Raw genomic sequence first — 24,341 nt, forward strand, 5'->3', positions numbered from 1 at the left:
TTCAATTGTTCTAGGTGACATAAAAGTTAAAAATGTGTTTCATGTGCCTGACTTCAAGTTCAACCTTCTATCAGTTGCCAAACTCACTAGGGAACTAAATTGGAGTGTCAGTTTTCTCCCTAATTTTTGTGTGTTGCAGGATCTTTGCACTAGCAAAGTGATTGGGATTGGTCGACAATCTAATGATCTGTACTTGTTGAGAGATGGAATAAGAGCAGCAGTGAATGCATTAATAAAAGGTTCAAGTCTGTTTGAACTTTGGCATCTCAGACTTGGTCACCCCTCACTCAAAGTAATGCAACATATATCAACTATCAAGGACAGTTTGAAGACTTCACCATATCAGTATTGCCAAGTATGTCCCATGGCTAAACAAAGTAGGTTGACATTTCCTAACAGTATCAATAAGTCAAACCATGTTTTCCATTTAGTTCATCTAGATGTCTGGGGTCTATATAGAACTCCCACATATGACAAGAAGCATTATTTTGTTACAATAGTTGATGATTACAGTAGATACACCTGGATATGTTTGATTCAGCATAAAACTGAGGTTCTAACTGTACTAAAGGACTTTTTGAATATGGTTTGTACTTAGTTTGGTATTAAAGTGCAAATATTGAGATCTGACAATGGAACTGAATTTACGAGCTCTAAATGTAAAAGTCTATTTTCTTCTCTTGGAATTGTTCACCAAACTTCTTGTCCTTATACACCTCAGCAAAATGGCACTGTAGAGAGAAAACATAGACATATTTTAGACACTGCTAGAGCATTGAGGTTTCAAGATTCAATTCCTATAAGATTTTGGGGGGATTGTGTTAAAACAACAGTTTATCTAATTAACAAGCTTCCTTCTGGTGTACTGAGTGGTAAGTCACCTTTTGAGATGTTGTACGGCAAGAAACCTAAGGTTGATCACTCAAGAGTATTTGGGTGCTTGTGTTTTGCATCTGTCTTGCCAAGACAAGACAAATTTGCTCCAAGAGCCAACAAAGCAGTCTTCATGGGATATTCAGAATCTCAGAAAGGCTATAGAGTACTTGATATACAATCAAAAACTTTCTTTATTAGCAGGGATGTCACCTTCATGGAACTACTTTTCCTTTCAAAGGAATCAATGATGATTCAGTAGAAATGTTTATTTCCACAGAACCATCACTAGTAGATTGTGAGCAGCCAACTCCTCAACCTTTGCCTCAAGCACCACTTGAAAATCCTGTACCAAATGCACCAGATGTTCCTATCACTCAGATTGATGGTTGTGATAATGCTCCTCAAGCCTCCTCTATTGATACTACCACAAAAGCACCTGCCACAAATGAGAATGATACGGATATTGAGAATGCTGCAAATGTTTTTGAACTTGAGTCACATCCTATGGTTGCAGATGATGCAGATTTCACAATTCCTAATGATGTTGTCACAAAACCATTTAGAGCTTCAAAAGCTCCTATATGGCACAAAGACTATGTCATTTCAAAGAAGGCTAATGCAACTTGCTTATATCCTATTGCAAACCATCTCTCATACAACCATTTGAGTTGTCACGACCCTAATTACCGATTGTGCGGGCACCTACCTTATTATCACTAGAAGGCGAACCTTTACCCATTAACCCATTAATCACTAGCCAATTTCAACTTCATTAATTATTTATACTCTAACAATTAATAAATAAGTGAATAAATAAATAGTCTAACCAAGTCATAAATTATAAATTATATAAGTGCGAAAGTCTAACTATTAAATTCTCAAAATCTGAAAGTCATCGTACAAGGACTCTAACCAACAATGTCTAAAGAATTAAATATCTGTCAAATATAATAATAAATAATGTCTGGAATGAAAGTAGACATCTGGAAAGAAAGATCTTCAGGCGGCATGGCATGGATAGAAGCTCACTGTCACGACCCAAACTGGAGGGCCATGACGGGCACCTGACCATACTAGCCAAGTACCACCTGGCATACGTCTGTAACATAAAAATAAATATAGGTAGGCCGTTAGGGCCATCATGTGATAGCTCACTGACTCATAGGAGAACATGACTGAATAAAATAGTCTATAAAGACTCTCAACTTTGTAAACATACTATCATAATGAACGAGCCAACACGACTATCATATGCATCTGTGCTACAACATATAAATCAACAAAACTATGCAATGTCTGACTGTACATAACTGTCTACAAGCCTCTACTGGAGTACATGACATATCGTGGTCGGGACAGGGCCCCGCCATACCCATACATATGCATATAGATGTATAATCATGCTGGCTCACAAGGCAGCTCCGAAACAAGTGGAGTGCAACAACACTGGCCGCTGAGCTGATAACCTACTAGATGGGTCACCAACCTACATCCCAAGACCTGCGGGCATGAAACGCAGTCCCCCCAGGCAATAGGGGCGTCAGTATGAATAATGTACCGAGTCTGTAAGGCATGAGAACACTATAAAAGAGACATGGAAGTAACATGAGATATACGAGAATCAACCTGTACATCTAAATGCCTCTGAGGGCATAAACTAAGCATGCTTCCTTTAAATAAGAATCATATCTATATACTATATATAAGCCACTCAGTGGGGCTATGTCGTCAATATACGCTACCCGGCCTTAATAGGACTCGGTTTGGAACTACCCGGCCACAATATGACTCAGTGTGAATACCCAGCTGATCAGTGGTTGCACGATAGGTGCCTACCCGGCCAACTATAGCGTGGCTCGGTGTCAGAAAGTACATTTATTACATAGGGTTGTAACACCTCCAAGTAACATTGTGAGACTACTAATACCAATATACGGTATCTCTGAAAAGCCATGGACATGGAATATACCAAGATATACATATGAAATCAAGGATGCAAGTGTCTTTAGTACACCTAGGAGTAGGATTGTTTTGAAATTCGTTCACTTGCTTATTTTGTTCATATCATAAAGGTCATGCCAAAATGAAGAAAAGGAATAGCCTTAACATAACTTGTCGTCTACTTATCTGTCCAACATCTACCTTCCGATCCTTAGAGTTCAAGAAACTTCAATCCAAACCAACTACTTCAGAGCTAAGCAACCTACAACTTATCATCAAGGAAGAACAACTTCACTAGTGAACTAGTTTATGATTATTGGGCTTGATCTTTACTTATGTGGCTTTGGGATGATATGAAAGGGTTTGAGAGCACTTGATAGGGTTTGGGGTTCAGTTGTTATGAAGTAAAATGAAAAAAAGGTCGAGCCATCTGATTTATAAAGTGACAACAACATCCACTGCCTCAATTTCACGGTCCGTACTTAGAAATCGTGTAATTTTCTACGAGTCGTGAAATACACCGTACTTCTCGGATTTACGATCTGTTAGTTGCATTGGAAAGAAAACTCTCTAAAATTCAATTTACATAGGTTATGCATTCCATAAATCCTCATATTATAGGAGATATACGTCCCACAAGTTGGACCAAAAATCCTGTCCAGAATGCTGCCAATTTTTTCCAAAGTTTCGACAAACTTAATTTCTTCTCTTAATTTATTCGATTCGCTTGATCTCAAAACTTTTAAATACTTGTTTAAAACTTGTTAAAAGTCTTCCTTAATCTTATAGGGGTCTCATATCCTCTCCAGGCGTACGTTAGTTTGCTTATGACGCAATCAACACAGAAATTTATGAGGTGTAACACTTACCCTCAGATCTGATCAAGCAAACTAGCTTCAAGCTAGAGATGCGGTCTGGGTGAAATCTCTGGAACATAATCTGCGCTCAAAAAGGGTGCAGCAAGGTAGTATCAGTACAAACACTATGTACCGATAAGCATCATAGGCTTACTAAGATTAGTTCACTTATATAAGCATAAAATCAACAAGATAAACAGATAGGCACATAATACTCAAATCCAAGTCACATAATATCCCATAACTAAATCACAGGCTAAGATGAAGCTTCTAAACCACAAGTCTGTCCAGTCTCAATAATCTCACCCGATAATCACAAGTCCAAGTTCCGACCCTAGGTAGAGTCACTAATCCACAATTTCATTCAATCAATGATCATATCCATACCACAACAACCGTTTCAACAAACCATACCAAAATCAGAACTAAACGAACCATATAATAATGCATAATAAAATGTAATGAAGTGAAATCCAAAGCAATGCACTGGCCAAATACTCCAAATCTGTACACACAAGCTAAATGGTAATTGATGTGTCGCGGATTTGTGGCACATTCGACGCCTTTTTACCATGAATTTTGGTTGTTTTCAAGTAAGTTTGGTTCTCGTTAATATGTTTTGTTGTGTTTTAGAAAAACAATGGCCCAAAAGCAAAGAGCAAAGAACAAAGGAAAAATTGGCCAGAAATGAAGAATCGACGTTCCGTCGATCAGCCGACGAACCGTCCTTTGAAGCGTCGATAAGCTCTATTTTCCAGTGATGACAAAGTTGAAGACGACAAAGGACGGAGACATCGATGAAGCGTCGAACTGATCGACGCTTCGTCATTTGTGTCGTCAATCAGGATTTGTCAACAAGAAGAAAGAAAGACAGAATACTCGACGGAGCGTCGAACTGGTCGACGGCACCGTCGAATGGAACACATTGCTGAAGGTGCAAAGGACGGAGAAATCGACGGATCGTCAAACGATCGACGGTCCGTCGATCTTGCTATCGGGAGCAATTTTGTCAGTCGCTGTTGTGCGTTTTTTTTAGCCTATTTAAAGAACATTTTAGGTTTTTTTTTTTTTGTAGCCAATTTTAATTGTAACCATGTGAACAAAGTTCCATTGGTGGGTGAGCATTGAATACTCCCCTTTTGGAGCTTAGTGAAGACAACAAGATTCCATTTTCCATCATCTTTATCACACTTTGTAAGCTTTATGTCTCATTTATTGCTTACTACTTTTGAGACCATAATGTGTGAGTAGTTTCTTTAATCAAAGTTGTGGACCCAAATGATGGGTGTTATGTAATGGGTGTCTAACATTGTATATATATATATATATATATATATATATATATATATATATATATATATATATATATATAATGGGTTGTGATGTGTTTTATTATTTCTCGTATTCATTGTTCATTAGTGGTTGCAAACACTTGTTCATGCACAAACCCTAGTTTATTTGGAAAGATGAACTAGGGTGTGATTTGAAATAATATAACAAGGACTCGGGGCGCTAACCCTCGTTTAATGAAATCGCTTAGGGATAAGATGAGTTCTACTTGGCATATTTAATCAATCTTATTTACAACTTTTCTGCATTTGGGAAAATCATGAAAAGAAATACTTTATAACTATTGGAAAATATTAGAAAGTGCATTAGAGATTAAGTGCATACATAACCCCGACCCATTAGAAATATATCATATTGACACCCATAACATAACATCTAATCATCGCGGGTGTTGACACTCAATTTTGGCCCTCTGTATTTAAAAATTAACTTCTTTAGGCTTCCTAGTCATTAAATAGCACAATATACTGTTTTTATACATTTTTTAACTTTAATATAATTTATTGATGATTGTCCTTATTTTTAAATAATAGGAATTTTTATCAATTTATTTTCATTTTAAATAATTATTTTGTTACAGTCGTTTGTATATAAATAACATGCTAATACAATTTTACTTCAATTAATTAGCAAGTCTCCTTAATTCAAATCACATTTTTTACTTTATTCACGAAATTACCTTAAATATATTTTTATACTTTATTCTTTTTAGTTACAGTCTATTATTACATGGAAGTCGGAAGAACTAATTTTAAACACAGATAAAATTTAGCACATGGTTTTGAGAAGCCATGGTTTTGTGAAGCCCATGGTTTTGGCACATGGATTTGGATAAAAAGTGGTTTACATTTGGAGGACTTCCCCTCTCATTTTTCTCATCACTTGTACACTACCTCACACACATTTTTCTTCTCTCTACACTCTCTAGATTTTCTTTCTATAGGAAGACTAGCAAGGCTAGCACTTTCTTCCTCTTTCTATATTTTTTTTAATTGTCTTTATATTTCATTCATACATTGCTTCTTTAATTATTCATATATATTGTCTTTACATTTATTTACTTGCATCGTCTTTATATATTTTTTTTTATATACATTGCCTTTATATTTATTTATCTATATTATTTTTACATTTATTTATATACATTATGTCTTTAAATTTCTTCATATATTGTTTCTATATTTTTGTATTCTCTCTACATTTTTCTTTACATGTTACATACATTTTCCTTACACTCTCCACACTTTTCCTTCATATTATCTTACATCTATCTATTCTTTTATATATTTTTTATACAAATACGTTATATACATATACATGTACATATTTACATTACTTAACTACTAAGAAAAGAAGAGAGAAACTTTTCATTAAAAGGAATGCACTTATTGTTTCTACATTTTTTATGCATTATCTTCTGCTATATTGTCTCTACAACTTTATTTATTTTCAATACATGTATACATTTTGAAGTATTTTCTTTACACTTTTGTCAATACCATCACACTACATGCCTATTTTTTCTATATATTTTGCTATTTACATTTACTCTACATTGGCTATACATCATATTTATATTTACTTATATTTTCATTTGTATTCTTATGTTCTTTTTACATACATCATTCACCTATACATTTGTTACATTACATATACTACACTAATCCTAGGGGCAAATCAAGTTTCATCATTCTTTTGTCAAATCACTTTTTAAAAAAAAAACTTTATGTCAAATCATCTTTTCAATAACTTTTTGTCAAACTACTTTTTCAAGGACTTTGGTCACATTACTTTTTCAAAGAATCTGTAGCAAATAACTTTTTAAAGACTTTATGTCACATACCTTACTTTTTGACTTTTTCAAAAAACATTTAACTAATACTTTTTCTTTCATCTTGCACTTTATTAAAAATACTACACTTTTGGCCGATGAAGAAATTTCCGTCGATTTCGAAGGCCTCCCCTGTATAAAAGACGGGTTTTTATGTTAAGTTTATTCATTATCTCTTTAATTCATTCGATAGTTATTTATTCTCTTACTAACACGTTTACTAAGTGTTTATACAGGTACCCGGAGACACATCCCGAAGACGACACTCGGAAGGAACCCGAAGACTCCATCGAATCCTTATACACTTTTATACTTACGAGGTACATTCTCTTTTATATATTCTTTTTTAATATACATTCTTTATAAACACTTGATACTTGATATGAATACATTTTTATACACTGTATATACTTAGTATATTATCACCTAGTATAACTTTTCATGAAGTCACAACATTTTGAAAACAGGTAATAATAATGATAAAAGGATAGATAATCACCCTCTAGTGTTCAGTTAAACTAAGTTTAAGGACTGTCTTCGGGCAGGCTCTGTGGAATGCTTAATACCTTCCTCATGGGGTAAATAAAACCCTTATCTAGAATCTCATATGTTTCGTGGACTAAAAATGGAGTGGACACACAAATACATACAGGTTTCCTGTTTTTCCTTAAAAATAAGGTGGCGACTCTAACCCTTTTTAAACCAGTTAGAAGAACCGGGAAGTTGCAAACTATCTTGGACCCGTTCAAAATAGGGCGTAACAGAATGGCGACTCTGCTGGGGATTACCTAGGTTTTGACCTTAACAGACTTAGTTTAAGTGAGCACTTGAGGGATATGTGATTATTTGTTTGTTTTTATTATTATTACTTGTTATGTATATATCGTGAACTGCTACAATATTATCTTTGAAAGGACACGAGCCAAAGCCAAACTTGTGTTCCTTATTTGATTGAAGACACTACATGTTACTGTTTTCTTTATACTGTCATCGCACTTTCAATTGCGTCTTTGACCATACACATACACACATTGTGCACGCGAATTGTGCTTTTGCGCTCCTCTGAACCTTCTTCAAATTCCTTAGTTTCAGAGATTGGTGGGCTAGTTTTACTACTTGCCATCTCGCAGTTTTCCGAATATTCTTTATCAGCTTAGGTGAATCTACTCTTAGAATTCTTAGGCCGTTGTATGTATAATTTTGATCACTGCTCTAGCCGGATTAATTTCATTCTTTATTTGCTACTTGCTTTTTGCATCTTACATATTCTTTATTTGTTTCACACACTGTATTTATTAGACATTCTTTAGTTATACATATATATTAGACATTCTTTAGTTGTACATATATGCTAGACATACATATATACTAGACATATCTTTTTCCGCCTCGTCTGCTTTATCGGACAATTTTGGTTGACTTGTGTTGAGCTTGGAACCTTTCCAAACCCTCACACCCATTTTTTGGTCTTTAAGACCACCCTCACATCCACATTATTTTTCATACCCATTTCTAATCTTTGCAACCATCATTTTGATCCAAAATCCAACAGCGCCAATACCAGGCTTACCCCAACCGTCACCTGGCTTTGGTCCCAAAATATGGGATATAAGCTTTTCTTCTTCTCCTAAGCATAGCAGGCCATGGAACTTTGGCTTGTCGGAGTTTATTTTTCAACCCCAAGGGTTCAACACATGTAAATTCTTCCCCCCTCAACTATACAATAATCGTGCCAACTGATAAGGAGTAATGTTAAAGCTCCGCAAATAGTTTGGTACCCAATCATTGCAATCTTACCGATGGGCGCGGAGTATTTTTAGAAACTCCGTAAAGGTCAGCATCCCCTCTTATAACCTTGCCAATGGACGCAGATTATTTTTAAAACTCCGCTGACGTTGACATTTCCTCATAGCCAACCATGCCAATGGATGCAGAGTAGTGTCAAAGATTTGCCAACGTCCGACCTTCTCCTCCATAACAATTTTGTCAGTGTACTGGAGTAATGTCAAGGCTCCATCTACGATTGACATCCTTCTTCTCAGCCGCCTGGCCATAGTATTGTCCAAGCTCTGAGCCTATGATTGGTCCCTTCCTGCATAATTTTCAAAGCCCCGTGCTCACAACACACCCTTCTGCCGTCTGTCGGAGTACTTGCAAAACTCTGCCTTCAATCGGCACCTCTTCTTATATCTTATCTGCAAGAACTACGCACACTTGATTCTCTTCTTTGATGAGATACGTAGGCAGCCCTTTTGGGTTCGATATTCATTATTCAAAAAAGTAAAAAAATAAAAAGTCTGAAAATTATTCGAAAATAAAAAAAAATCTTTGTTCTTACCTCTCTGAACGAACTACGCGCACCTGATTCTCATCAAAGATGAGATACGTAGGCAACCCTTCTTGGGTTCGGTACCCCTTATTCAAAAAATACAAAAAAATATTTTTTAGATTCATATCTTTGGCTTGGTTGGTACCAACACAGTTAGGAATGTGCATAAGAAATAAACAATTAACAATCGATATGATGAAGAAGACCAACTTCGTGGTAAACCATAGATTCTTTTGGTACCTCTCATTCACACCTTAAGTGACACTTCAAAAATTCTCTTGCATGCTTATAAGACATGAACAAAACCAACCTCATTATTTCATGTGCACTGTGTGGTGAGCTTTAGACAGCGTTCAATTGCATTGCATTGTGATCTAGAACTTGGCGTGAATGTCTGTTGAGGCGAAATTATGAGTAACACTTGATATAGGACAGGATCGTAGGCCTTCTTTGACCCGTTTGAGCCTTTCTACCCTACCAAATAACATTATCCCTAGCATTCCCCCTTTGAGCCTAAAGCCTTTTCTTTGACAACCACATCATAAGCCTATACCATTTCTGAGTGCATACATGCACTATTCCTCTCTTGGCCTGACCTCCTTGAGCGCACTAGAAACATTCAATCGTGGATAGAGATCCAAGCTGAAGCTTCCAAAGAAAAAAAAAAGAATAAACAGTCCTAGAAAAACAAAGACGAAGAACGACCTCCAAAGCAAGAAGGAGCCCACAAAAAATCAGTCATTCGGGATCTCGGACATACAATCCGCTATTCCTTTTATTTTTCACACTCTGGCATACAACCCAGGTCAATTCTCTTAATCCCCACAGAATCTCGGGCATACAACCCCGAACTCTAAAAACAAAAGCTCCAACTTACAAAAGAAGTCGCACAAGTACAAAAGAAAGGGACAACAAAACGAAGCAGATCAGCGTCAGAGCACACAAATACCAAGCACGGACATAGTGCAATGCTCAGTGAAGGATTCGTTACTCATTACCCAAATGATATCCTACCCTTTTCCCAAGCCTACATTACAAACCCATAACAAGACTTACGTGATCCTATGCCAAGGGTTCTCACATTAGTGGATACTTACATGACGGCCAAGCTTATGGTATCACAATTGCTTGCATTGAACATCTTTCTGAGTATGAGTGTACTTCTCTAGAAGTTCCAATGTTCAAAAATACTGAATATGTGTGAAAAAGGGACTTTCTTTCTGGTGAGGGCACTTGAAACATGAGGATAGGTATAGTTCAAAACCTTTGCTTGAAGCAAGACAAACAAATCTTATCGATACTTAGGTATGTCTGAGGTACCACTTGAAGCTATAGGAATTATCCCGAAGTCAATCTCAGTTAGCTGGGAAGAAATTGATGGAATTCTTATGCACAAAACTAATTGTTGGTACCAACTGAAGTCAAGACGTGATTCTCTTCACTTCTTCATTTTCAAATATTCTTTAAAACAAAAACAATGAAAAAATACATCCAAATTTTTTTTTTTACAGGCGCCCACCTTCTAATGCCGGTATTTTAATTCCAGTTCAGGCACCCACCTTCTAATGCGGGTATTTTAATTTTAGTCAGGCACCCACCTTCTAATGCGAGTATTTTAATTTCAGTTCAGGCGCTCACCTTCTAATGCGGGTATTTTAATTTTAGTCAGGCAGCCACCTTCTAATGCGGGTATTTTAATTTCAGTCAGGCACCCACCTTCTAATACGGGTATTTTAATTTCAGTCAGGCACCCACCTTCTAATACGGGTATTTTAATTTCAGTCAGGCGCCCACCTTCTAATGGGAGTATTTTAATTTCAGTCAGGCGCCCACCTTCTAATGCGGGTATTTTAATTCCAGTTCAGGCACTCACCTTCTAATGCGGGTATTTTAATTTCAGTCACGCGCTCACCTTCTAATGTGGGTATTTTAATTTCAGTCAGGCGCCCACCTTCTAATGCGAGTATTTCATTTCAAGTACATTTTATAGGAGCCCACCTTCTAATGCGGGTATTTTCATTTCAGTCAGGCGCCCATCTCATAATGCGGGCATTTTAATTTATGTTAGGCACCCACCTTCTAATGCGGGGTATTTTCATTTCACTCAGGCGCCCACCTCATAATGCGACTATTTTAATTCATGTTAGGCGCCCACCTTCTAATGCGGCTATTTTAATTTCAGTCAGGCGCCCACCTTCCAATGCGGGTATTTTAATTTCAGTTCAGGTGCCCACCTTCTAATGCGGGTGTTCCATTCAAAGCTTTGGCACGCAAACCAGAGAATGCATCAGGATCTCGGCACACAACACGAGATATCATTTCATTCCAAGGCTCCAGCACACAAGCCGGAGTGTCCATCAAGGTCCTTATACACTCTCCAGGGCCCCTCTCCATTTAAAGCTTCGGCACACAACCCGAAGTTTCATCAGGATCCGACACACAACTCTGTAGTCCATTTCAATCCATGGCTCAGAGTTCGGTTGCCCCTATAGCAATAAATCATTTTCCCGAACTACAATCGGTTTGACTCCCATCTCAGGGATATGTAGGTAGCTCGAATTCGAGCACGACCGTTCTTCGTCCTACACTTGCTAGGACCATTCTAACAACACTGGGGCAAAATTTTGATTAGACGATCAAAATTTTCCACAACATCCATTAGTTACCACCTTTCGAACTACATTGACCTGATTCTCGTGATGGACTAGATATGTAGGAAACTCTATGCAGAGTTCGGTCACATCGAGGCGAGAATCATTCTTACCCCATCAAGTATACAATCTTGCACCTTTCCAGCGTCTCTAGCTAGACACTGGGGCAATTTTAGAAGCGATGACATGGGTACGTGAATGTTTTTCGGCCCTGAACAATCCTTCCCTTTTTATCATTTTTCTTTTCATCACAACCCCGCTGACAAAAGGAGAGTATTGTCAAAGCTCTGCTAACGTCTGGCTACGTTCTTTGTACATATCATTTTAACAATCCTTTGCCGAGCCAAAATTGGCTACACGTCACCGTCTTTGTCCGAAAACTCTTTCATCATCTCCGGTCGAAGAGGGGCAAGCTGTTGACACCCAATTTTGGCCCTCTGTATTTAAAAATTAACTTCTTTAGGCTTCCTAGTCATTAAATAGCACAATATACTGTTTTTATACATTTTTTAACTTTAATATAATTTATTGATGATTGTCCTTATTTTTAAATAATAGGAATTTTTATCAATTTATTTTCATTTTAAATAATTATTTTGTTACAGTCGTTTGTATATAAATAACATGCTAATACAATTTTACTTCAATTAATTAGCAAGTCTCCTTAATTCAAATCACATTTTTTACTTTATTCACGAAATTACCTTAAATATATTTTTATACTTTATTCTTTTTAGTTACAGTCTATTATTACATGGAAGTCGGAAGAACTAATTTTAAACACAGATAAGATTTAGCACATGGTTTTGAGAAGCCATGGTTTTGTGAAGCCCATGGTTTTGGCACATGGATTTGGATAAAAAGTGGTTTACATTTGGAGGACTTCCCCTCTCATTTTTCTCATCACTTGTACACTACCTCACACACATTTTTCTTCTCTCTACACTCTCTAGATTTTCTTTCTATAGGAAGACTAGCAAGGCTAGCACTTTCTTCCTCTTTCTATATTTTTTTTAATTGTCTTTATATTTCATTCATACATTGCTTCTTTAATTATTCATATATATTGTCTTTACATTTATTTACTTGCATCGTCTTTATATATTTTTTTTATATACATTGCCTTTATATTTATTTATCTATATTATTTTTACATTTATTTATATACATTATGTCTTTAAATTTCTTCATATATTGTTTCTATATTTTTGTATTCTCTCTACATTTTTCTTTACATGTTACATACATTTTCCTTACACTCTCCACACTTTTCCTTCATATTATCTTACATCTATCTATTCTTTTATATATTTTTTATACAAATACGTTATATACATATACATGTACATATTTACATTACTTAACTACTAAGAAAAGAAGAGAGAAACTTTTCATTAAAAGGAATGCACTTATTGTTTCTACATTTTTTATGCATTATCTTCTGCTATATTGTCTCTACAACTTTATTTATTTTCAATACATGTATACATTTTGAAGTATTTTCTTTACACTTTTGTCAATACCATCACACTACATGCCTATTTGTTCTATATATTTTGCTATTTACATTTACTCTACATTGGCTATACATCATATTTATATTTACTTATATTTTCATTTGTATTCTTATGTTCTTTTTACATACATCATTCACCTATACATTTGTTACATTACATATACTACACTAATCCTAGGGGCAAATCAAGTTACATCATTCTTTTGTCAAATCACTTTTTAAAAAAAAAACTTTATGTCAAATCATCTTTTCAATAACATTTTGTCAAACTACTTTTTCAAGGACTTTGGTCACATTACTTTTTCAAAGAATCTGTAGCAAATAACTTTTTAAAGACTTTATGTCACATACCTTACTTTTTGACTTTTTCAAAAAAAATTTAACTAATACTTTTTCTTTCATCTTGCACTTTATTAAAAATACTACACTTTTGGCCGATGAAGAAATTTCCGTCGATTTCGAAGGCCTCCCCTGTATAAAAGACGGGTTTTTATGTTAAGTTTATTCATTATCTCTTTAATTCATTCGATAGTTATTTATTCTCTTACTAACACGTTTACTAAGTGTTTATACAGGTACCCGGAGACACATCCCGAAGACGACACTCGGAAGGAACCCGAAGACTCCATCGAATCCTTATACACTTTTATACTTACGAGGTACATTCTCTTTTATATATTCTTTTTTAATATACATTCTTTATAAACACTTGATACTTGATATGAATACATTTTTATACACTGTATATACTTAGTATATTATCACCTAGTATAGCTTTTCATGAAGTCACAACATTTTGAAAACAGGTAATAATAATGATAAAAGGATAGATAATCACCCTCTAGTGTTCAGTTAAACTATGTTTAAGGACTGTCTTCGGGCAGGCTCTGTGGAATGCTTAATACCTTCCTAATGGGGGTAAATAAAACCCTTATCTAGAATCTCATATGTTTCGTGGACTAAAAATGGAGTGGACACACAAATACATACATGTTTCCTGTTTTTCCTTAAAAATAAGGTGGCGACTCTAACCCTTTTTAAACCAGTTAGAAGAACCGGGAAGTTGCAAACTATCTTGGACCCGTTCAAAATAGGGCGTAACAGCGGGGACACAACTTTGGTTCTCCAAATCCAAACAAATTCCAAACACTTCAAAATAGCGAATACAAACCAAATCTCTTTTCAAACTATTCGGAATAGGATTAAAGCCTTTAAAGACTAGTATCGCATACAATTATTACCCTTTTCTCTCCATATTCCCTGTGAGATTCGACCCCAACCTTGTTTGGGTTACTATAATTGACAACGTCCGCTTTACGCCATTAATAGGTGTAATTGGAGCGTATCAAATTTTGGCGCTGTTGCCGGGGAATACGGTTTAGAAATTACAGATTGTTGTGTACTCTTCTTTAAAACTTTTTCTATTCCATCACACCTTGTTTGCTGTTGTGGTGAACCAGGTGAACATGGTAGGAAGACAGAATCAGAATCAAGGAAACCAAGGTGGACTCCAAGTGAACCCACTTGCACCAGAATAGGATGAGGATGAGAATATATTTGCGGAATTCATTAATGAAGCTGATTATGCTTCTGTTGTGGTTCCTCCTCGAATTGGAAATGCTACTTTCAAAATTGATAGTTCTATCTATCAGCTGCTGAAACTTGAAGGTTATTTCCGAAATTCTTCGGAGGATTATTCACTCCGACATTTGAAGAACTTCTTGCATGTGTGTGCTCAACAATCCCAAGGTGTTGTTTCTGCTGATGCACTTCGGTTACGAGTCTTTAAATATTCCTTGGCTGGCCAAGCAAGGGAATGGTATGAAAAGCTCCTCAGCAATTCTATCCATACCTGGAGCGAGTTAGCCAATACATTTTTGAAGAAGTGGTTCCCACCAAGCAAAAAGGCTGAGCTTCGGGATAAGATCTTTGAGTTCAAACAACTTCTGGGGGAACAATTATATTCGGCATGGGAGCGTTTCAAGTACTATCTAGCTCAATCTCCACCTCATGGGTTTCCGGATGCTATTCTCACCGAGCAGTTCTACAAGGGGTTAGATACAATGAATCAAATTGCTGTCAACACTGCAGCTGGGGGATGCTTCATGGACAAATCATTTGTCAGCATCACCAGGTTGCTCGATAAGCTCACCACCCACAATAAAGCTTGGCACTCAAGTGATAGTGAAATCCTGTCACATGGTAGTCCCTCTGCTGCCGCGGTGGCCAAAGAAAACCATGAGCGAGATCATGTTTTTGCTCAATTGCAAACCACCGTGGATTTTTTGTCAAAGAGGCTTACAAAGAAAGAAGATAAAAGTATGAATGTTGTCGAAGAGATGCCATCTCATGCTCCCGGAATGTACCAAGTCTTGGAGGAAGCTTATTTAGAGGGGCAGCCACAACGTGAGGATGCTAATTATATCGATCACTCTCAAGGGGGTTATCAAAAGCAATGGAGACCCCAACAACAAAGCAATCAATATGGCCGAAATGAATATAGTGGTTCGGACAAGAGGGATTATAACAACAACAATTATGGTAATCGGAATTCCAATGCCTATGCTCCACCAAAGGGCCGTACTTCTAAATCTCAAAATTGGCGAGAGGCTCCTTCCAATGATCAAGGGACCTCTCGAATGGAATCTATGCTTGAAAATATATTGGACAACCAGCATAAAAGTGACAAGAAGATGGAAAATTTGACCGAAGTGGTAGGCTCTCACACCGCTTCGATTCATAAACTTGAGTCACAAATGCGAGGTCTTTCTCGTGAGCAACATCCACCACAAAGAGGGGGCCTTCCTAGCGACACAATTCCAAACCCAAGGGGTAGTGAAGGTGATCACATTGCCTCATGCAAATCTATTTCTACTAAAAGTGGAAAAATCCTTAATGCGGTGAACCAGAGAGTGGTTGAACCTCTCATTGTCGAGCCGATTGTTGATGAGGTTATTGAGGAAGAAGTTGAAGAAGAAATGGAGGCACCAATTGAAGTGCCTATTATTTTTGAGAAAGAGAAGGAAGCACACCCTATTGTTCTCAAGGGTGACGAGGAGCCAAGTGTTGAAAAAGCTAACGGTGGTAGCACCCAGAAGAGCAAGGTCACGGGGGCAATTAAACCCTTGACTGAAACATATAAATCTCCTCCCCCGTTCCTACAAATATTGATGAAAATAACGGAGGATGCCAAGTGCCAACGCTTCTACGACCAATTGAAAGGGTTTTCAATGAATATCCCATTTCTTGATGCATTCCAAGAAATGCCGGGATTTGCTAAATACTTGAAAGATTTGTTAACGAAGAAAAGACCAATCAAGCATGATACGGTGGGAGTCACCCACCATGTGAGCGCTATTATTTTGTCATCAAAGGTTGAGAAGAAGGGAGATCCCAGGGCTTTCACTATCCCTTGCACCATTGGTCATCATGATTTTGCTCGTGCCTTATGTGACAATGGGGCAAGTAGTAATTTGATGCCACTAGCCATCTATAAGCAAGTCGGTTTGGGAACACCTAGACCAACGAGCATGCATCTCCAAATGGCCGATAGAACCATCAAAAGACCGGTAGGGGTTGTTGATGACATCTTTGTTAAAGTGGGGAAAGTCTCATTATCGGCAGATTTTGTCATCCTTGATTGTGCGGTTGACAAAGAAATCTCAATTATCTTGGGAAGGCCATTTCTTTCCACCGGGAGAGCTCTAATGGACTCGGAAAAGAATGAAATAAAATTCCGGGTCAATGATGAAGAGGTAACTTTCCAAGCTAGCAAGGGGTTAAAATTGCCTAGTGCTTATGAGAGCATTTCGGTCATTGATTCTTTCAATGTGGTAGACGAAGCGGTGGATCATAAGTTAGAGGATGAGCACTTTGACGAAACACTTTCGGCTATTTTGGTGAACTTCGGGGCGGATGACATGAAGGGGTATATTGAAACAGTTAATTCTCTTATTGGCCGGGGTTCGTACTCTTATGAGCCGAAGAAATTATCTCTTGATCTTAATAAAAGAACCACTCCTCCGGCTAAGCCTTCGATTATTGAGCCTCCAAAACTTGAGCTGAAGCTACTTCCCTCTCATTTGAAGTATGCTTTTCTTGGCCCAGATAATACTTTACCGGTTATTCTCTCATCTTTGTTATATTAGGAACAAACTCAAAAGGTGCTTGAAGTGTTGCGGGCTTATCGAAGATCTATTGGGTGGACTATTGTGGATATTAGGGGGATTCCCTCCGGTATTTGTGAACATAGAATAGAACTTGAGGATGATAGTTCATCAAGTGTAGAGCATCAAAGAAGGCTAAACCATCATATGCAAGAAGTGGTCAAGAAAGAGATAATCAAATGGTTTGATGCGGGTGTTGTGTACCCAATTGCAAATAGTCCATGGGTTAGTCCGGTGCAATGTGTGCCAAAGAAGGGGGCATCACTGTTGTCCCTAACTCCAAGAATGAGTTGATTCCTACAAGGACAGTTACCGGATAGAGAGTGTGTATGGACTATCGAAACCTAAACACTGCGACTTGTAAAGACCACTTCCCTATGCCTTTTATTGATCAAATGCTTGATCGGCTAGCCGGAAGAGCTTATTATTGCTTTTTGGATGGCTACTCAGGGTACAACCAAATTAACATTGCATTAGAGGACCAGGAGAAAACCACTTTCACTTGTCCTTATGGCACTTTTGCTTTCAGCCGCATGCCTTTTGGCTTGTGCAATGCCCCAACTACTTTCCAACGGTTTATGATGTCTATTTTCTTGGATATGGTGGAAGATTTCTCGGAAGTCTTCATGGATGACTTTTCGGTTGTTGGTGACTCTTTTGATGAATGTCTTGCCAATCTTGGTAAGGTATTGAAGCGGTGTGAAGAAACCAACCTTGTACTTAATTGGGAGAAATGTCATTTCATGGTGAAGGAAGGGATTGTCCTTGGCCATAGGATTTTCGAAAAGGGTATTGAGGTAGACCAAGCAAAATTTGATGTTATAGCCAAGCTTCCTCCACCAATCTCTGTCAAAGGGGTTCGTAGCTTCTTGGGACATGCCGGCTTCTATCGGCGGTTCATCAAAGATTTCTCCAAGATCGCCAACCCGATGTGTAAGCTTCTTGAAAAAGAAGCTAAGTTTGCATTTGATGAGAAGTGCCTTAAGGTATTTAATGAGGTGAAGGAAATGCTCACCTCTACTCCAATTATTGTATCTCCAGATTGGTCAATGCCATTTGAGCTCATGTGTGATGCGAGCGGATTTGCTATTGGTGCGGTGGTTGGGCAAAGGCACAACAAAATCATGCACCCAATTTATTATGCTAGCAAGACCCTCAATGGAGCTCAAATGAATTATACCGTCACCGAGCAAGAGCTTCTAGCCATTGTCTACGCGTTTGAGAAGTTTCGGGCCTATCTACTTGGATCCAAAGTGGTTGTTCATACGGATCATTCAGCCTTGAGATATTTGATGACAAAGAAAGATGCAAAGCCACGGTTGATTCGTTGGCCATTGTTGTTGCAAGAGTTTGACTTTGAGGTCAAAGATCGAAAAGGTTGTGAAAACCAAGTTGCGGATCATCTATCTAGACTTGAGGAAGCTGGGAGACCGAGTGGAAATCTTGAGTTAAATGATGTTTTCCCCCATGAGAGGCTCTTGGCTGTATCTTGTGAGGTTTCCCCTTGGTATGCAGATATCACCAACTTCTTGGTGATGGGTCTTATCCCCGACGACATCAAGTCTTATCAAAAGAAGAAATGTTTGAGAGATAGTCGTTAATACTATTGGGATGAGCCCTATTTATTCCTCACTTGTGCCGACAACATCATTCGGCGATATGTGGCCGAATCCGAGGCCATGAAAATCTTGAAAGCTTGCCACGACTCTCCCGTGGGGGGTCATCACAGTGGGAACCGCACAACAGCTAAAGTGCTTGAATGTGGCTATTATTGGCCTACCCTTTATCATGATGCAAATTTGATGGTGAAATCTTGTGACCAATGTCAACGCTAAGGGTCAATTGGGAGGAGGCACAAAATGCCAATGAATTTTGTCATGGCTGTTGAGCTATTTGATGTGTAGGGCATCGACTTTATGGGCCTATTTGTGAGTTCTTGTGGTATGAGATACATCCTTGTTGCGATTTTACTATGTGTCCAAGTGGGTTAAAGCTGTAGCATTGCCCAACAATGATGACAAGAGTGTCACCAAATTTCTCAAAAGAAACATATTCACAAGGTTTGGCACTCCAAGGGCAATCATTAGTGATGGTGGCACTCACTTTTGCAACAAGCACTTCGCTAATCTCTTGGAGAAATATGGAGTGCAGGACAGGGTGGCAACTCCTTACCACCCCCAAACTAGTGGGCAAGTCGAAGTCTCCAATCGGGAGATAAAGAGTATCTTAGCCAAGACGGTTAATGCAAACATAACTGATTGGTCATCTAAGCTTGATGATGCTCTTTGGGCTTATAGAACAACGTTCAAGATACCCATTGGTACTTCTCCTTATCGGTTGTTGTTCGGTAAAGCTTGTCATCTACCTGTTGAACTTGAACACAAATCTTTGTGGGCATTAAAAAAAATCAAACATGAATTGGGATGAAGCAACCAAGCTGCGGTTGTTTCAAATGAATGAAATGGATGAGTTTCGGTATCATTCCTATGAGAGTGCGAGTTTGTATAAAGAAAGGATGAAGCACTATCATGATGTCCAACTTCTGAAGAGAGATTTTCAACCAGGTGATTCAGTGTTACTGTTCAATTCAAGGTTGAAGCTCTTTCCGAGCAAGTTGAAATCCAAGTGGTCCAGCCCTTTTACTTTGGTGAGTGTGTCACCCAATGGGTCAATGGAGTTAAAGTCCGACGATGGGACGCGTACTTTCAGGGTGAATGGCCATCGGGTAAAACACTACCATTGGATGGTTGATGGAGACAAGATTGTTGATGCTCACCGGTTGAAACATGGCACCGGACCTTAGCATCAAAAGTGGTATTACATCATGCCGCGACGTTAAATTGTGCGCTTCTTGGGAGGCAACCCATGTGTATTTTCGAAATATGTTTTTTTTTTCATTCCGTTGATTTTTGTGTTGTGTTGTTTTAATGTTTGTTGATGTGTTGAGGAACCTAAGTGTTGAACCCAGAAATTGCCAGGAAAGCAGTTACACGACACATTCGACGGAACGTTGATCTGATTGACGATCCGTTGAATGCACCGTCCAGTGGATCACATGAAAGATTGGTCACTGGAAATAATGGAAATTCAACGACAGGTTTGACACTCCGTCGAACTGATCGACGGTCAGTTCGACGGGCGTTCTTCTCTCTTTTTCATATATATATATAAAGAGGGGGTTTTCACTCGACGAAGCGTCGAACTAATCGACGCTCCGTCCTTTTAACGCGACGGTTCAAGATCAATGGGTTTATAACCCACATTGTTTTCACTGATTCTCATTTTCTATAACGTCTTGCTCTCTCTCTCTCTCTCTCTCTCTCTCTCTCTCTCTCTCTCTCTCCACCTCTCCCCCTGTTGTCACACCCTTTTTTTTTTTACGAAAAATAAAAATATTTGATTTGTTTTTATTTAAAAGGGTTTTTCCAATTAAAGTGACGTTTTGAAAAGGGATTATCTATTTATTACAGAGTCGTCACTTGGAATTGAGTTTTGGTGTTCCAAGTCACCTTATTGAATCCCTAATCAAAAGGAAATGACTCTATTTATAGGTCTGCGAAACAAAAGATCGGGTAAGGAATTCTATTGACCGGGGAGAAGGTATTAGGCATTCCGCAAGTCTCGTGGTTCTAGCACGGTCGCTTTATCAACTTGTGTTCGGCTTAAATTATTTTGGATAAAATGTATTTATTTAGCTATGCCTATGATTCGCTCATTATATTGTTGAACTTTTATTAGTCTTAACTAAGACGCATAGTTGCGACCTCAGCCTTGACATACACCGGTCAATACGCGTAAATGCGACCTTAACTTGCGTATCGCACCTAGAATTTTGAGCCTATTCGTCTTGCTTAAACCATGATGATTATTTTTATTTAAAATCTTATGTCAAAAGGTGTAATTAAGCCAAGACAATTATTTTGTCCCTTTTCACTCTTTGATAATGGGCTTTGAATAAATTTGCAACCCATCCCGCTCCCTTACGGTTGATTTTTTTTTTCTTTATCGAATCAAATAGTGAGCCTAAACTCTTGTCCAGACCCAAATCAATTTACTTACAAAATCAGCCTACAACCCATTACTTTAATGATCCATTTAAGTCAAAAGTGAAAATTTAATCATTGAAACCTCTTTTGCATGTTCAACGTACAAGGCATGCAACATAATAAATATTAAAACACCTAATGTAATCATCAGCAACATTAAAGATATAGATCAATACGTTTACATAAACAACTAAACAAATAAAACACAAAAACAATATATTCATAATTTATCAAAGCATTATCTAGGCTAATATCAAGCATCATGGCGACAATACGGATAAAAATAGAGATTTGAAAGAAAGGAGGGCTCTTTTGTAGTGCAAAAATATTTCCAGTGGTTCTAATGGCTTGTATATGCATGTTTTCTGTCTATTTTAATGAAATAGAATGCAAAGATAAATTATGTATTGTGTACAAAAGAAAGAAACGTGAATGGATGAAGGAAAATCACTTAGTTCATGAATGTGCTGGATGTGTCTTTCCTAGCTGCTATAGGTTTTTTTTTTTTTTTTTTTTTTTTTTTTTTTTTAGGTTTTTACGGCTGATATGGGGCAGGTGTCTCAGGATAAATTAAAATGTTTATCATGTTAGGGACACTAGAATTAAACCATCAGAAACCACATGTAATGTAATGACGCATTACAACAGAATACTTAACAAGTAATCTTGACGAAGTTTAAACAAACAAAATAAAAGCGGATAACCAAAACTTAATGAAATATACGAGATTTACTTTAAATTATTTTAACGGTGCAAAAATCTAAACATGATTCATATTATGATGTCAAAGAACGAGAACAAGTTAGATAGATACACAATCCGAGCAAACTTCGTAACATTGAAATCAGGCCTCATATAATTGTGATATTAAATTATACAATGAAGATTGAGTGTTACCTTTTGCGTAAATATCTCGCTGAAAAATAATAATATGAAGCTACAGTATTCGACCGATTTCCCAGTTAATAACGACTAACTTCAAGTCCACAAACTCGAAACCGCGAACGGAAACCTCCAACTCCAACTTAATTTTCAAACCAAAAACCTTTTCAAATACTGCTATTCTTTATCTCTCGGTATTTTTTTTTCTTTGCTTACTGCTTCTCTGATGTGTTTTTTCTCTACTCCGTTGCTTTTTTTTCTACCCTTTCTGATATGTGTTCCTCTCCTCCTTTTACTGTGTGTATGGTTAATTTATATAGGTGAATGGAAGTAGTGCCGTGTATATTGCTGCCTAATTAAAAGGAACGTGAGGGATAGGGAGTTGGGATAAAGGGGAATGGTTGAGGGGTTTAAGGCGGCTGTGAATTTTAAATGTGGGTGTGCATGTGTGTGTCGTGTAGTAGGGAAATGGGGAAGGGGCTTTGCAGGTTATTTTTAGTTAGTTTTATATATATATATATATATATATATATACTTATTTTGGTCTAGAATTAACAAGTTTTAACAAATATAAAAAAAATGTTAAATAGCTAATACAGTAGCTAATAACTATACTAAAATCTGTAGCTTATTTATTAAAATTTATATTAGAAGAATACATTTTTTATTTTTTTTTATTTTTTTATATTTAAACACTAAAGTGGTCAAAAATTAGGTGTTTACACCTGTCATAACCCTTACCCACTTCCCCCTTCCTTCACCATCCCACAACCGCCACTCCCCCCCCCCCCCCCCCCCCCCCCCCCGCCCTACTACTCTGTCCCTCTGTGTGTGTGATTCTTCGGGTGTTTTTCCTTCCTTAAGGGCTGAAATCATATTCTTTCCATTTTAAGGTATGTGAATTAGTGGATTGTGTGCTCCTTTGTTTTGATTGTTTTTGCATTCCATGGCTTGTTTTGATTATTTTTGCTTGCCTTCCAATTGCTCAATTTTTTTTTATTATTTCGCCTGGGATGCTCATATTTTTGTTGGGGGTGGTTTGTTGGTTTGTTTGTGGTTGTTGGGTCATTGATCTTTAGCCGAGTCGGAGGGCATTACGACAAACACACCTCATTCAGGAGATTGTTGTTGTTTTGCCCACCACCTATTCAATGAAATGCAAAAGTATGGCATTGTGTGTCACGATGGCTTGGAGGGAATTACGACCATAGAGTTGTTTTGCCCGCCAAGTGTTTTCCCTAGTCTAACCCAAGCCAACATGGGGTGAAGTCTGGGTAACCCCAAAATACGTGACGATTTCCACCTTGGCCAAAGAAGTATATGGAATCTGTAGTTTTAGCATGCGAAAGCATTCGACGCTCAATTCGACGGCCCGTCGATTCAATCGACGGACCGTCCTACTCAACGTCGAATGAGCCTTCTCAGAATTCTTAACCAAAACAACATCGACGATGGATTCGACGGCCCATTGAATCGATCGACGGGGCGTCTTTCCCACCGTCTTTCAGTCAAAAATTCCAGTGGCTAACGTGAGATTGACGACGAGATCGACGGCCCGTCGAATCAATCGACGGCCCGTCGAATCAATCGACGGGGCGTCTTTCCAACTGTCTTTCAGTCGAAATTTCTAGTGGCTAACAAGAGATCGACGGCTCGTCGATCAATTCGACGACCACTTCGACGCTCCGTCGATCTGTTCGACGACTCTTGTAGCAAACCGACGGACCGCTGGCAGCTTTAACATTATCGCATGTCTTGCACTTTTGTCTGATTCTGCTATATTTCTATGGTTGTCTTAACAAAGAAGGGTGTTCTTTTCTCAGGTATGCCTCCAAAGAATCCAGTCAAGCAGGGTGGTGGTCCCAGAAAAGGCTGAGGTCGGGGTCAAACAACCCT

General features: G+C 37.8%; 1 long non-coding RNA gene and 1 other non-coding gene across 2 annotated transcripts; both read right to left on the reverse strand.

The window, feature by feature from the left end:
* Positions 1-1,867: 1,867 nt before the first annotated feature.
* LOC132605130 (uncharacterized) lies at positions 1,868-23,151 on the reverse strand. Its single transcript, XR_009569051.1, has 3 exons — positions 22,461-23,151; positions 3,687-3,756; positions 1,868-2,376 (listed from the first exon to the last, which is right to left on the reverse strand). It is a non-coding gene; the product is annotated as an uncharacterized LOC132605130 (long non-coding RNA).
* LOC132608453 (small nucleolar RNA R71) lies at positions 15,263-15,368 on the reverse strand. Its single transcript, XR_009570372.1, has one exon. It is a non-coding gene; the product is annotated as a small nucleolar RNA R71 (small nucleolar RNA).
* Positions 23,152-24,341: the final 1,190 nt, after the last annotated feature.

Source organism: Lycium barbarum, chromosome 8 (assembly GCF_019175385.1).
Source record: "Lycium barbarum isolate Lr01 chromosome 8, ASM1917538v2, whole genome shotgun sequence".
Lineage (NCBI taxonomy): Eukaryota > Viridiplantae > Streptophyta > Magnoliopsida > Solanales > Solanaceae > Lycium > Lycium barbarum.